The sequence below is a fragment of the Trachemys scripta genome, chromosome 1 (genome assembly GCF_013100865.1).
Source record: "Trachemys scripta elegans isolate TJP31775 chromosome 1, CAS_Tse_1.0, whole genome shotgun sequence".
Taxonomy (NCBI): Eukaryota; Metazoa; Chordata; order Testudines; family Emydidae; genus Trachemys; species Trachemys scripta.
Genome location: NC_048298.1, coordinates 294212546 through 294226804, shown reverse-complemented (window position 1 = coordinate 294226804; position 14259 = coordinate 294212546). Strand labels below are relative to the sequence as shown.

Below are 14259 nucleotides of genomic sequence, written 5' to 3'. Positions count from 1 at the left end.
AAAAAATGTATGGAGGATAGGGCCATCAATGGTGTCATAACTATAAAGGGAAGGGTGTAACAGCTGTCCTATGTACAGTACTATAAAATCCCTCCTGGCCAGAGACTCCAAAATCCTTTTCCCTGTAAAGGGTTAAGAAGCTCAGGTACCTGGCTGGCATCTGACCCCGTCATACAGATACCTGCTTTCATTATTACTGTAGTTGGTAACATTATTTCACTTATGTCATTTTTGCTTTCTAAAGTCCCCATTTTGATTGTCAAAATGCCTGACAAGGAATCAGATACAGTTACAGCTGCAGCCAATCTCACATCTCTAATCCCGGTTAGTGCCAACATCACCCCCATTAGTTCAGCCATCAGAAGGGTCACATAATTTGATAGCCTTTTAGATTTCTGGATTCCAAGTCTAGGAACACAGAAGGCTGTTCCCACTCTACCCATGCCATCATCTTTTGATCCATCTATATAGACTTGACAAAGTTGTCCCCATTTTTCATAAATAAATTCAGACATTTCATTGGTCATAATGTGTTTTTCCTTCCCTTGTTTTTTTTCAAAAAATTCCAAATCCACAAATGGGGGAATAACTGTCCAGCTGTAATTTGATTTCCCATGACTAAACATTTTTATTTCTCTCACTTTTTATTTTTTACATATCTCCTTTATCCATCTTTCGACCCTGATTGTATGAGGAAGTCGTGGCAATCCATAACATTTTGTCTACTAAGGTCCTAGCAATCCTCATACAGCTGTTGTGTACTTCTATTTTCATGATTCCCTTTTACCTTTTCCCAAAAGGTTAGATCTAATATTTTCAGCCTTGGATTTACAGATGCTTCTCCAGTGGCTATTTAAAGCACACACACACACTGCTGTTGTTATCATAGTGCCACATGCCAGTCACAAAGCTTGGGCGTGGCGTAGTTCCAAGTTTCTAACAGTTGTTTTTGAGGCTGAACCAAAAGCTTGGCATCCGTAGTTTAAAATTAGTCTTATCCGTGCTCTATACGTCATCATCGATACCTTCATATCTGCACCCCGCTTGTTTCCAGCTACAGTTTTAGGTAAGTTCATCCTATTTTTACACTTTTGTATGATATTATCTATGTCACCTTCTCAAGTTAATTTATTAGCAAACGCTAGGAACAGAAACCTTTGAACTATCTGAATTTTTTCACCATAAAGAAATGAGTCCCAGTCTTCCCTAATCTTCTTTCTTTAGTGTTTGCAAGTGAGAATTTATATCCCAAATCATTTCCCCCTCTTGGAAATTCTCTGGAGTGCCTCATTTGTCTTTTCCACAGTACTGTCATCTGCAAAAAGGAAAATACCTATTCCTGCCTGCACGCTTTCTGACAGGTCATTTATCATAATGGAAATGAAAGCAGGGCTGATGTACTCTTTTGTGGAATTCCATTTGTAAGCCTGTAGATTTTTGATAAAGCTGTTCCCACTTTGCCTTGTATAAGCCTGTCACTTAAAAAGTCCCTTATCCACCAAAAAAATCTCCCTTTTATTCCAATTTTGGCTATTTTATATATGAGGCCTTCCTTCCATAGCATGCCATATGCTTTTTCAATGTCCATGAAGACTTACCATAAAGTTCATAGTCCTTATGCTTGTTTTGTACCTCCATTTCTAGTCCCATTATATGGTCAACTGTGCATCTTCCTCTTCTAAAGTCACTTTGTACCCCGGTTATAATATCATTTTCCTCCAAGTATTCCAGTAGTTTTACATTTATCATTTTTTCCATGAATTTCCCCACATATTATCTGAGGGCAACAGGTTTTGTATATACCTTGCCTGGTTTCCTAATTACTATCACCAATGCTTGTTTCCATTCTATTGGCAGCAGTCCTTTTCCCCATACATCATTACATAACCACAACAGAATCTTTAGACCCACTTCAGACAACTGTTGAAGCATTTCATTACTTATAGTATCTTTACCTGGAGCTGTATTTTTCCTTTCCATTTTTCTAATGGCTGCAATAAGCTACTGCATACTAAAACATAACACATCATTGGTATATTCTCTCCCAGCATTTAATAGTTCAGAGTTCTCCTCAGGGCCGGCTCTATGCCGCCCCAAGCAAAAAATTTGCCGCCCCAAGCTCCGAGAGCGCAACTGCCCAAACAAAAAAAGAAGGAATGCCAAAATGCCGCCCCTGGAATTGTGCTGGTGCCTAGAGCTGGTCCTGGTTCTCCTCAATGAACCTCTTTCCTGACCCCATGAAATATATTGTTTTGATTTATACTGACATTTTGGAATATTTTTGCTAAAATGTCTGTCTTTCCTAAGATAGAGACCTCAATTTCATTGTTTATAATAAGACCAGTATACATTTACTTTGAATTCCATTAGTTCTTTGAATTTTCTTATATATTTCCAAAAGCTTTGAATCTTTGTTCAATTTGCCAGCTCTCTTTTTCTTTGTCTTTTTGATAATCCTTTGTGTGCCGCCTTACAACTTTTATAATTAAGTCTTTACTATTCATTGTGTGTTTTGCTTTCTTGTATGACTTACTTCTTTTCTTGATTGCTAATTTGCAATCATTATTCCATCAGAGAACCTGATTTCTATGTTGGAGGAAATTGATTTTTTGTAGATGGACAGATCAGCTGCTGCTGTAATTCCTTTTATTGAGTTGTTATAGAATGCTCCTAGGTTATCACTTGGACAGTTACTACATAAATATTCACCACATTTAATCTTGAAAAGATCCCAATCGGCTTTCCGAAAATTCCAGTTAGGAACAATTTTTTGTGTTTTTGACATTTGCTTGTGTCAGGGTCCCCTCCTGTGATGGGGCAGAGTGGCCCTGCACTGGTACTGCAGGGGTTAACCCTTTTTTCCTAGTAGAGGAAGCCACGCCCCGGAAGCTCTGCTGGGCATGCTCCAACTGGAGAACAGCTATAAAAGCCTGCAGAGCTGCTCAGTCTGGGCTGACCACCGGAGAAGAAGGAGGTACGCTGCTAGCTCCTGAAGAGGGAGAGCTTGCGCACCAGGATCCGGAGGCCAGCCAAGCTGGGACACCCCCTGATACCCCGATGGAGGATGTCACAGGAGGAGAACACACCAGATGACCCCACCACAGAGAACCTGGCATTTATGGTAGGAAGTGACCCAGGGGAACTTTAGAGGCAAACGACATTAGAGCTGTATAGACGCTTGGCGTGTTGTGGGCGGATCCCTGCCGAGCGGGTGGCAAGGGGAGCTTGCCACTACCAGGGCCCTGAGTTGGGACCCGGTGGAGAGGGCGGGCCCGGGTCCCCCTACCACCTCACCCCCGAACTGTGAGGAATCCTAGGGACTCCAGACACTAGGCCACACTCCCCGCTTGTGAGGGGGATCACATGGACTCTGGCCATTAGGCTGCACTGTTCCCACGTCGGGGAGCGAGTTGTAAGGACTCCGGCTGCTAGGCTGTGCTGCCCTGCTTTTGAGGGGGATTGTATGGACTCTGGCCACTAGGCTGCACTGCCCCGCTTGCGAGGGGGATTGTATGGACTCTGGCCATTAGGCCGTACTGATCCCACATAGGGGAGCGAGTTGTATGGACTCCAGCCGCTAGGATGTATGACCCCGCTGGCGAGAGGGATTGTATGGACCCCCAGCCTCTAGGCTGCACTATCTTGCCAGACATCCCATCTCATCCCTGCCACAAAGGGCCTGCCACACTTCCCCACTCTGAACTCTGGGGTACAGATGTGGGGACCTGCATGAAAGACCCCCTAAGCTTATATTCCACCAGTTTAGGTTAAAAACTTCCCCAAGGCACAAATTTCTTGCCCTTGGATGGTATCTCTGCCACCACCAAATGAGTTAGACAAAGATTCAGGAAAAAGACCACTTGGAGTTCCTGTTTCCCCAAAATATCCCCCCAAACCCATTCACCCCCTTTCCTTGGGAGGCTTGAGAATAATATACCAACCAAATAGATACCTAAGGTAAGCACAGACCTGACCCTTGGGTTTTTAATTTTTTATTTTTTTAATTTTTTTTTTATTTTTAATTTTTAGTGTCCTAAAAACCCAAGGGTCAGGTCTGTGCTTACCTTGGGTATCTATTTGGTTGGTATATTATTCTCAAGCCTCCCAAGGAAAGGGGGTGAATGGGTTTGGGGGGATATTTTTTAGGACACTAAAAACCCAATCAGATTCTTAAAAACAGAACTTTATTATAAAGAAAAAAGTAAAAGAAGTACCTCTGTAAAATCAAGATGGAAGTTAATTTTACAGAGTAATCCGATTCAAAACACATAGGATTCCCCTCTAGGCAAAACTTTAAAGTTACAAAAAACAAAACAAAACCAGGAATAAACCTCCCTCTTAGCCTAGGGAAAATTCACAAGCTCCTTCCTATTACTTACAATTTGTAATCTTAGATGCTTAGTTCAGGTATGGCTTTAGGAGATGTATTTTCCCTGCCCTGGTTCCTCACTGACCCGGAGAGAACACACAAAGAGAACAAAACAAAAACCTTCACCCACAGATTTGAAAGTATCTTCTCTCCTTATTGGTCCTTTTGGTCAGGTGCCAACCAGGTTATTTGAGCTTCTTAACCCTTTACGGGTAAAGGAGGGATTTTATGCTACCCTTAGCTGTATGTTTATGACAGCTTGGCTTTGGTACTCAGTAAGTATATGGAAGTGATCACTTCCCATTATTTCTTTATAATTTTACCAGCTGCATTTAGTAGTTATAGGATTTGGGAATTGCCACAAATTAAAAACTGAAAAGAATCCATCCACTGAAATAAATCTAGTAGGCGCTCCTGTATTCAATGTTACAAGGTTATGCATATCAATAAATTGTTCTAAGCATTTACTATTTAGGTCAATTTTCTTACTTCTCCATAGCTCATTATGACTATTAAAGTATCTGCAAATTATTAATGGGTTTTTGACATTAACTAGTTTTTCTAATTCTAAAATAATTATTTTTACTTGGATTATAAACATTACAAATCCATATGTGTTTTTTCCTGCATGGGAATCTCAGTAACGTTATGTTCAAAATTTAGTTTCTGCACATCCATTATAACCTCTTGATCCCTCTGGAGCCTCTCGATCCTTCTGGAGTTTTATATCCTGGTAGATTGAACACAAGTTTACCTATTAGCCATGTTTCTTGCACACATTTTACATCTGACTTTTTTTACTATTTCAAAGATGGCTTTCTTAAATGCCTGTCCTTGCATTATTAAACTATGTGCATTCCAGTTTGTAGGAGATGGTAACAAGAATACAAGAATCACCGAAGAAGATGACATTTTGATTACAAGGCACAGGATAATCCCATAAGAGACCCCAAACAACAATTCAAAGTTAAATTCTTTAACCAGGTGGTAGATTGTGCAATAGTCAGTTGAAGAACGTTTCATGCAGCTCAAGGAACACAGCAGTATATTTGCGATGTTGTATGATATTCCAAAACTCCTCACTATAGCTGAAGAAGACCTACACCAGCAATGCAGGGTGCTAGAGACAGTGTTGACACATGATGACGTGCGCGATGATGCAAGTGATTTAGGTGATGAACTGAAAGCCCTTTGAAGATACATTTCAGCAGGATCAATTCCAAAGTCTGTTCTGGAATATATGTGCACAAATAAGATGACCACCCTCTTTTCAAATGCTTTTGTTGCTCTGTGCATACTTCTAACACTTCCTTTAACAGTTGCCAGTGAAGAACACAGCTTCTCCAAGCTGAAGTTAATAAAAACACATCTATGCTCCACAATGACACAGGAGGCTGGTTGGCCTTGCAACCATCTCAATAGAGCATGACCTGGCCCAGACTGTGGACCTTCAGGAAGCAGTTCAAATCTTTGCAACCAAGAAAGCATGGAAAGCATCACTTTGATTATTCAAACAGATAAAAATGACAGTGTTTACTATGCAGACAAGAAAAGTTACATTTGCTGTTCAGGCATTTGAAAGTTAAGCGTTACTTAAAATTTTTGAACAAGACATTTTAAGCTGTTAGTTCTCCTTTATTGGGGTAGGTAGCAGAGCAGTACCATGAGAGGAGTAGAAGAGGAAGAAGGCAGAATTGAGACCTTTCAAAGTTTTGGCCCAAGCGAGGGGGCATGGGGGCGTCATTTGAGCTCCCCGCCTCAGGTGCCAAAATGTTGTGGGCCAGCCCTGCACACAGATATGACACTGGTGTCACTGAGATCAGAATCAGGCCTAAAGCCTTTCAATCAGGTTTCCCACAACAAGCCATCACTATCTGAAAAGAGAGAAAAGTAGAGAAGATGATCAAATTATATCATCAGTGCCTCCTTCTGCTGCACCTGAAGGCAATGATTAAACAAATACCAGGCATATAGTGATTTTATATCCTGAAACTATTACTGCTCTCTGCCAATGGTATTAAATTCGCAGATTTTGTTTTTCTTTAGTGTCAAGTTCTGTTCATTTTGTAAACCATATGTCAGCTCCAGAAGAATGCACTAATTGTCCTCTTAATATTAACCGTAAGGCTCATCTTATATCTTATATCAAGAATGTTTTCACTGTGGTGCTTTCTCCATCTGGGAATTTAGCACCTTTTTCATTTTTCTCTCTCTTTAGAAGTCAGTTCCTTGTGTGTATGCTGTGGAGGTGAAGAGATAATCCAGCTGTCAGTATCCTCATCAACTAATCCTTGACCAAGCTTGACAAAAGTAGAACAAAATGGGGAATGGAGATAGTGGGAGAGATCTAGCAGAACTGTAACTGTAAGCATTTTAGTGCCCAGAACAAGCAATCATATTTGTTCCCCCTACAGGTGACGCATGGGGTGGTCAGCGGGATCACATACCTGCCCAGATTTCTGCCTCCCATTTAGCACAGAAATTTTCAAACTGTGGGGCACATTCTCCTAGGGACCCAGCAGATCGGAAGCTGGTGGGAGCTGCCCGGTCTGTCAAGGCCTCTGGTTTTCCATGCTGTGGGAGCTGGGGCACTGGCTGGGGCACTGCTCACCAAGCCAGGCCACCTCTGCACAGCCGTGAGTTCCCCAGGAGGGTGAGTGGTACAGCTTTGAGCTGCGCCCCTGACATGCTCTTGCCTCTGCCCTGAAGGAGCTCGGCGCTGGCTGGCAACACCCTCTGGATCTGGCCCTGGCCCCTGCCCCTGGAGTCTGGCTGTGATGAGATGCTTCCCGAGGTGTTCCCTGGAATACTCATCCCCCTTGGGCGCCTGCGTCTCAGCCTGGTCACACCCCAGTTCCCGCCCAGGGACCTGCCATTGCAGCTGAATCACTCTCCCCACACTCACTGCCTGCAGAGTGGAACCACCCCTTGCTCCCCTTGGCTGCCCTGCCCCAGCCCCGTGGCTACCAGGTTCAAGGTCACACAGCCCGAACTCTGAGCTCGGCCACTCGAGCCCAGTGCCCAGCCCAGGTGCTGGGGGAAGGCGGCTGCTGGCAGGATGGACTGAACCTCACCAGTTCCAGAAACCAAGGCTATGAGAACAGAACGACCCCCAGGGTTACTGTATTTCAAGTTCCCAAATAGAGTATGCTGCCGGGGGGAGGGAGATGAGGAGTTGGAGCAGATATTTGGGGATGCTGGAGAGGTGTCTGTGTACCGGGAAGGATGTTGGGAAGTGCTGAAGTGTGTATTTGGAGGGGGTACCTGTGGCAGGGGTACCCACTGGCAGTGGGATGCCGATGCTGGGGTAGGATGGGCCAATTTAACGAGGGAGCTCCAGCTGCTGCTGCTGCTGAGGGGATACTTAACGTGGGGCTCCCATTCCCCCCCATTCACATATCTCCATTGGATTCCCCTTCCACACTGCCCTCCCTCTCCCCACACTATCCTTTTTCCTCTCCTCACTGTCCCCTGCCCCATACTCCACTCTCACATCCCTCTCCCCCTACCCCATTCACCATCCCTTTTCCTTTCCCACTGCCTTTTCCCCCGACCACCCCTCCTTCCCACATATCCTCCAGTCCTGTCCCCTTGCCCTGCTCTCCCATGAGCACTCATTGTTGTTCAGAAAACAGGATGGTGGCCATATAGGGCACCCAGCACACAGAAGGGGAAGACGACCGGCACTAGGACCCAGGAGGCGGCGTCCAGCTGCACAGGCAGTGAGCTCCTGGCAGGTGAAGCAGCTGTGGGTCACCCCACTCTGCTCCCAGCCCAGAATGTCCCCCTACCCTCAACTACACCCATGGAGTCCAGCGAGGCTATTGGGCCCAATCCTGTGGGAGGAGGGACTGACGCTGCTGTGCCCGATCCTGCACTGTCCCATTTTTGCCTCCCCCCAACTTGGCATCCTGGGCAGCTGCCCCTCTTGCCTACCCTAGTTATGGCCCTGGATCTAGATTGAACAGCTACAAAATAGCCCGTGGGCTGATACCTTCCAGTAAAAAAAAAAAAAAAAAAGCCACTGGATTCTTTATCTTATGGTTTTAATATATTGTGTCTCATTGTCCTTTACACTTAGGCCACTTTACACCACTCTGGCAGAGCAGAGTTCTTAAAATGAGTGCAATATAATTTATGCCCAATTAAGGCCCTTTTACACTAAGAATACAGGAACATAAGAACTATCATCCTGGGTCAGACCAACGGTCCATCGAGCCCAGTATCCCGTCTTCTGACAGCGGCCAGAACCAGAGCTTCAGTGGGGGTGTAGAGAACAGGGCAATTTTGGATAAATCAACCCGTTTTCTCCTCCCAGCTTCTGGCAGTCAGAGTTGCAGTCATCCAAGCATGGGCTAGCATTCCTGACCATTTTTGCCAATACCCATTTGTCAAGGCTGTATCCCCACTCTGAACTTTAGGGTACAATGTGGGGGCCTGCACGAAGACTTTTAAGCTTAACTACCAGCTTAGCTCTGGTTCGCTGCCACCATCTCAAGGCTAATTCCCTTCCCTGGGAAGCCTTGAGAAACCTTTTACCAATTCCCTGGTGAATACAGATCCAAACCCCTTGGATCTTAAAACAAGGAGAAATTAACCATTCCCCTCCTTCCTCCCACCAACTCCTGGTGAATACAGATCCAACCCCCTTGGATCTGAAAACAAGGAAAAATCAATCAGGTACTTAAAAAGAAGGCTTTTAATTAAAGAAAAAGGTAAAAATTATCTCTGTAAAATCAGTATGGAAAATAACTTTACAGGGTAATCAAACTTAAAGAGCTCAGAGGACTTCCCTCTAGTCTTAGGTTCAAAGTATAGCAAACAAAGATAAACACTCTAGTAAAAGGTACATTTACAAGTTGAGAAAACAAAGTAAAACTAAGACACCTTGCCTGGCTATTTACTTACAAGTTTGAAATAGGAGAGACTTGTTTAGAAAGATGTGGAGAACCTGGATTGATGTCTGGTCCCTCTTCGTCCCAAGAGCGAACAAACTCCCAAACAAAGAGCACAAACAAAAGCCTCCCCCCCCCGCCAAGATTTGAAAGTATCTTGTCCCCTTATTGATCCTTTGGGTTGTAAATGGGGGCTCTTACGAAAGGACTTCTTTCTTGGGGCTTCACTAAAGAGAGATACTCATTTGTGTGTTTTGGTTTCGTTTTGCCCTGGGCTGTTAAAATGAACCTATGGCTGCACAATTGAAGGGAAAACTGAGGCAGGCCTCAGCAGAGACACACTTGGCCAGAATGAGGTGCTACAGGGCAGGCATGCCTTCCTACACATCTTCCAGAAAGGCATCCAGTCTTGATTTAAAGACATTGAAAGTTGGAGAATCCACCACTTCCCTTGCCAGTCCCACAGGTTCATCACCTTCATTGTTAAAAGTATATGCCTTACTTCTAATCTGAATTTCTCTGGCTTCAGTTTCCAGCCACTTTTTCTTATTTTGCCTTTCTTTGCTAGATTAAAGAACCCTTTAGTTCCCACTGTTTTCTCCCCAGGAAGGTACTTGTGTACTATAATCAAATCACTTCTTAATCTTCTTTTTTGATAAAATAATAGATGGATCTCTTTAAGTCTCTTAATGTGTGTCTGCACAGCTGCTGGGAGTGAATCTCACTGCCCAAGGCTATAAATTTGTGATAGTGAGGCTCACATTACCATGCTAAAAATAGCCAAGTGGACATTCTGGCTTGGACGGGAGCTCGGGTTGTGAAGCTTAGGGGTGAGCTGGCGCAAGTCTGTTGACCTGGTCTGCAAGACCCAATCCAGCAGCTGTGTAGACATACCCTTGGTTTAAGGCATTTTCTCCAACCCTCAAATTATTTTATGGCTTTTTTGTCTTCGCCTTCTTTGGATTTACACCCCCACCCCTAACATCTTTTTTAAAATATGGACACAAGAACTGGATGCAACATTCCAGTGTTGGTCTCATCAATGCTGTTTACAGAGGTAAAATCCCCTCCCTGCTCAAGCAGCAAAGAGTGGCACCTTACAGATCCAGACTAACATGGCTACCCCTCTGATACTTGACTCCCTGCTCACTATTTCTCTGATACATCCAAGGATTGTATTACCCCTTTTGGTCACAGCATCGCATAGGGAGCTCATGTTCAGTTGCTTGTCCACTATGATCCCTAAATCCCTTGCGGCGTCACTGCTTTGCAGGATACAGTCTCCCATTCATCACTTTACCAGCCAGCTCAGCTGCTTGGTCTGTGTGACAATGGACAAGGGAACTGAGAGGTCACCAAGTTCACATTACAAAGCGGGGAGTAGAAAAGGAATGATTGACCCATACTAGTACTCCTTTTTATATTAATTTAAATGTAAAAATGGCAGAGTTATATAAGTTATGTTACTGTCATAAAATGCATCAAAGTATCATTGCTTTTTTACTTTAAAAAAAAAAAAGTTAAAATGCCTAAAATCTGTGCTTTTTGCTTGGGCAGGGAACATATATATATTCTGGAGTTCCATTATTATAGAATTTTAAAATAAATCCACATCTGAATCTGATAAACTATTGGCTCCAGCAATATCTTCTTCATCTTCTCTACTATTTAGGTTATTGGGGATTGCTAAAATTAATCCAAACCTGAATGTTGAAAGCGTTTGACCTCCAAAGCAAATATGCATCTTTAGCAGGAAATGGGACTAGCTATTGAGACAACATTGTTTAATGCTAATTAAAGAGTCATTAATACTGTTCTTTTCTTCTTCCCTCATTAATGTGCAATATCAGTAAAGAGTGAACATACTGTCCCAGGAATAATATACCACGCTGTGTCCAAACAATAGATGTTGCAGATCTGTCTTTTTAAACAGATCCAGAACTGGACTGTGATCACAATTATGATCAGTGACTTTAATGCTGGTGCTTCCAATTGGTCCTCCTTAACCCCAAATACATGTGAATTAGTTTCTGATCACAATTTCTAATTTACACTTCAGGGATGCATTTTTTCTCAACCTTGTCCAGTTCTACTGACATAATCCCAAATTTATGGGTGGGGGAAATTACTATTAATCAGACTCCGATGAGATTAAGGCAAGATATAAAATGCAGGCCCTGTTTTCAGTTGGGGAGAGGTGCCTGGGGACTTGAGAGCCTCTTCCTGGGGAAGAATGAAGAGCAGACTGGGCTGTTAGGTCCTCAATACCAGAAGTCAGGGAAAGAGTTTAAGGGGCCCAAGGACTAAACCAGGGTGACCAAGGATAGAACAGGGTGAATGTGGGGAGGAGCCAAGATTAAAACTCCTGACTGCAGGGGTGGAGGGGAAGAAGATGGTGAGTGGGCTGGGGACATCCTGGAAGTAGTATGAATCTGATGGGACAGCCCAGAATTCCTCCACCAAGGGACAACTCTGGAACTTCAGGGAAGGGCTTAGGGAAACCTGGCTACAAGGGGAAAAGATCTGTGGATATTTTGGAACTGGTGTTTGAAGACTTAAGTGAGTCATAAGGAAGAGGGATTTTTTTTAAACTCTGAAATATGATAAAGCGGGGAAAACTGACGCAGCTGCACTATGCTAATAATACAGGCATGTGGTATAACACTGCATCTCTACAACTAGGATGATATTGCCTACTCCTGCCTGTTGTGAAGATTACTTACTGACTGAACATGCTTAAGTGCTAAGTATTATTATGATTAAGTGTTAATGAGGATGTCAGATGGTAAAACACTACTAATAATAATGCAAGTTATCCATAATGATTGACTTTCTAATCCGGAAAGGCAAAGACAAAAAGTCCTCCCTTCATAAGGACACCACATATTTGAGGGAACTGAATATTCACCTTGAGATAGGAGTTCCACTTGTACAAGAATTTGAACCACAAGTAATTCATGCATATGTCACATGAATACCACTGTCTCAGAATAATTAGAATTGGGAATATCCACTTATAATGAATGATAGAGTTTATTAATTAAAAAAAATGTACTGTGCATCTCTGTTAAATATGAAGCAAGAGCAATGTAAAATAAACACATAAGAAAAAACACTAAATGGTCAGACAACCTGGGAGCAAAATGGGAGAGAAAATGTGGGGTCAGAGAGGAGCTTCTTTAAGGCTCAAACTCTAATGTGTAACTTTATGATCATGCCAAGCCTGAGAGGCAGTGAAACCAATGCAGTTCACCTTCGCCTACACTGGCTCCCCTCTGTGGTGAGAGGCAGGCAGTGAAGAGACAATGCAGAGATGGTCCCATCTCACTGTATATGGTGGAGCCATGTCTAAGTGAATTCCATAGTGGAAGCACCATCAGAGGTTAAGAGGTTAGAGGGTACAATTGGTGAACACACAAGTCTACTATTGATCAGCCAAGCCCTCCCACATGGAGGGAGCATGGTGGCTGTGGAGCAGTTCTGTTGACATGCCTTCAGCCCGAAGCAAAATTCTGTTTCCTCCATTCCTCCCCAGTGCACTCACATATGGAGCCAATTAACTGAACACAGGGATGGTGGATTTGAGCCTGACTGATTTCCTGACATTTTCCCTAGAACATGAAGTAAAGTACAGGTTAGATTAGAGGAAAGGATACAATGGGAGTTTACTACTAAATAAAGGCAAAGAATAAACAGAAATAAGTATTAGCATGTCATTCTAATGTAGAGCTCGATCCAGTGTCCAGAAATCAATTTCCATTGACTTCAAGGGGTGCTAGATCAGGGACCACAACCCTAAAGTTAAGAGAAGACAATTGTTTTCTTTTTCCTTTGTAACATCACTCTGACAGACACTTACATTGATACTTCATTTATTTAAATGGAACATACACCACTTTGGTGACTCAAATGTTATTTTCATACATATGGGAGCTTACAGAAAGCATGTTTAGGATACATAAAGTAATATAAATGAACTCAACACATTCATGCAATATACATTAATTGGTAAAGTTGTGCAGAGGCTGCTCTAAAGTGAATAATAGAGCCACCAAAAAGCCCTGTGTCTCTTAAGAATAACTTTGGTTTTATCTGCTATCAGAATTCAGTGAGAGAGAACTATGCTTTTGTAAACAGATTTTGGTATATGAGAGATCTTGATTAAATATCTCTGGTAAAGGTCATTTTAAAGGATTGATGTTAAGGAAGTCTTGAATTGGCCAGAAGGAGGGTGGGAGGAAGATTTTTATCCAAGGGAAATATAATGCAAAAGGCCAGATTTAAGACAAAGCTTTCTAAACCTGCAGCTACCAGTGCTAATTACCTACCAGTACAGATCAAAGCCTATCAGAAATATCTCCTCTATCTTTAATGCTATCAAAAAAGCAGAGCTCTAAACACTGCTATCGAATCTCTACACTTCTTCCATTATACAAATACCATAGTTTAAATGAGTGATTGTCTGCAAAAAATTTGCTTAGATTAGTCGATATGACCCAGTCAAAGGACATAGGCCCAGATCCGCACTGAAATCAGTGGAAGTTAGGAGTCTTAAAATCTTCTGTAGATCTCGGCTGTAGTGCTGTAAGTTAAGATCATAACAATGGCCATATTGGGTCAGACCAATGACCTGTCTAACCCAACAGCGACGAAGGCCAGGTACTTCAGAGGGAAGGAACAGAACAGGAATTATCAATTGATCCCTGTTGTCTACTCCCAGCTTCTGGCACTCAGAGGCTAGGGACACCCCGAGCATGCAGCTTCATACATGACCATCTTGGCTAATAGCCATTGATGGACCCATCTTCCATGAACTTATCTAGTTCTTTCTTGGATCCCATTATAGTTTTGGCCTTCACAACATCCCCTGGCAATGAGTTCCACAGGGTGACTGTGCTTTGTGTGAAGAAATACTTCCTTTTATTTGTTTTAAACTTGCTGCCTATTAATTTCATGAGGTAACTCCTGATTCTTATGTTATGTGAAGGAGTAAAT

At 42.9% G+C, this 14259-nt stretch overlaps 1 long non-coding RNA gene across 2 annotated transcripts; it reads left to right on the top strand.

Annotated features, from left to right (window-relative positions):
• Nucleotides 1-680: 680 nt before the first annotated feature.
• On the top strand, nt 681-5354 carry LOC117871697. 2 transcript variants are annotated; one of them, XR_004644338.1, is made up of 3 exons: nt 681-1066; nt 2870-3121; nt 5232-5354. It is a non-coding gene; the product is annotated as an uncharacterized LOC117871697 (long non-coding RNA). The 2 variants fall into 2 exon arrangements; XR_004644339.1 differs by having other exon boundaries at nt 2867-3121.
• The last annotated feature ends 8905 nt before the right edge of the window (nt 5355-14259 follow it).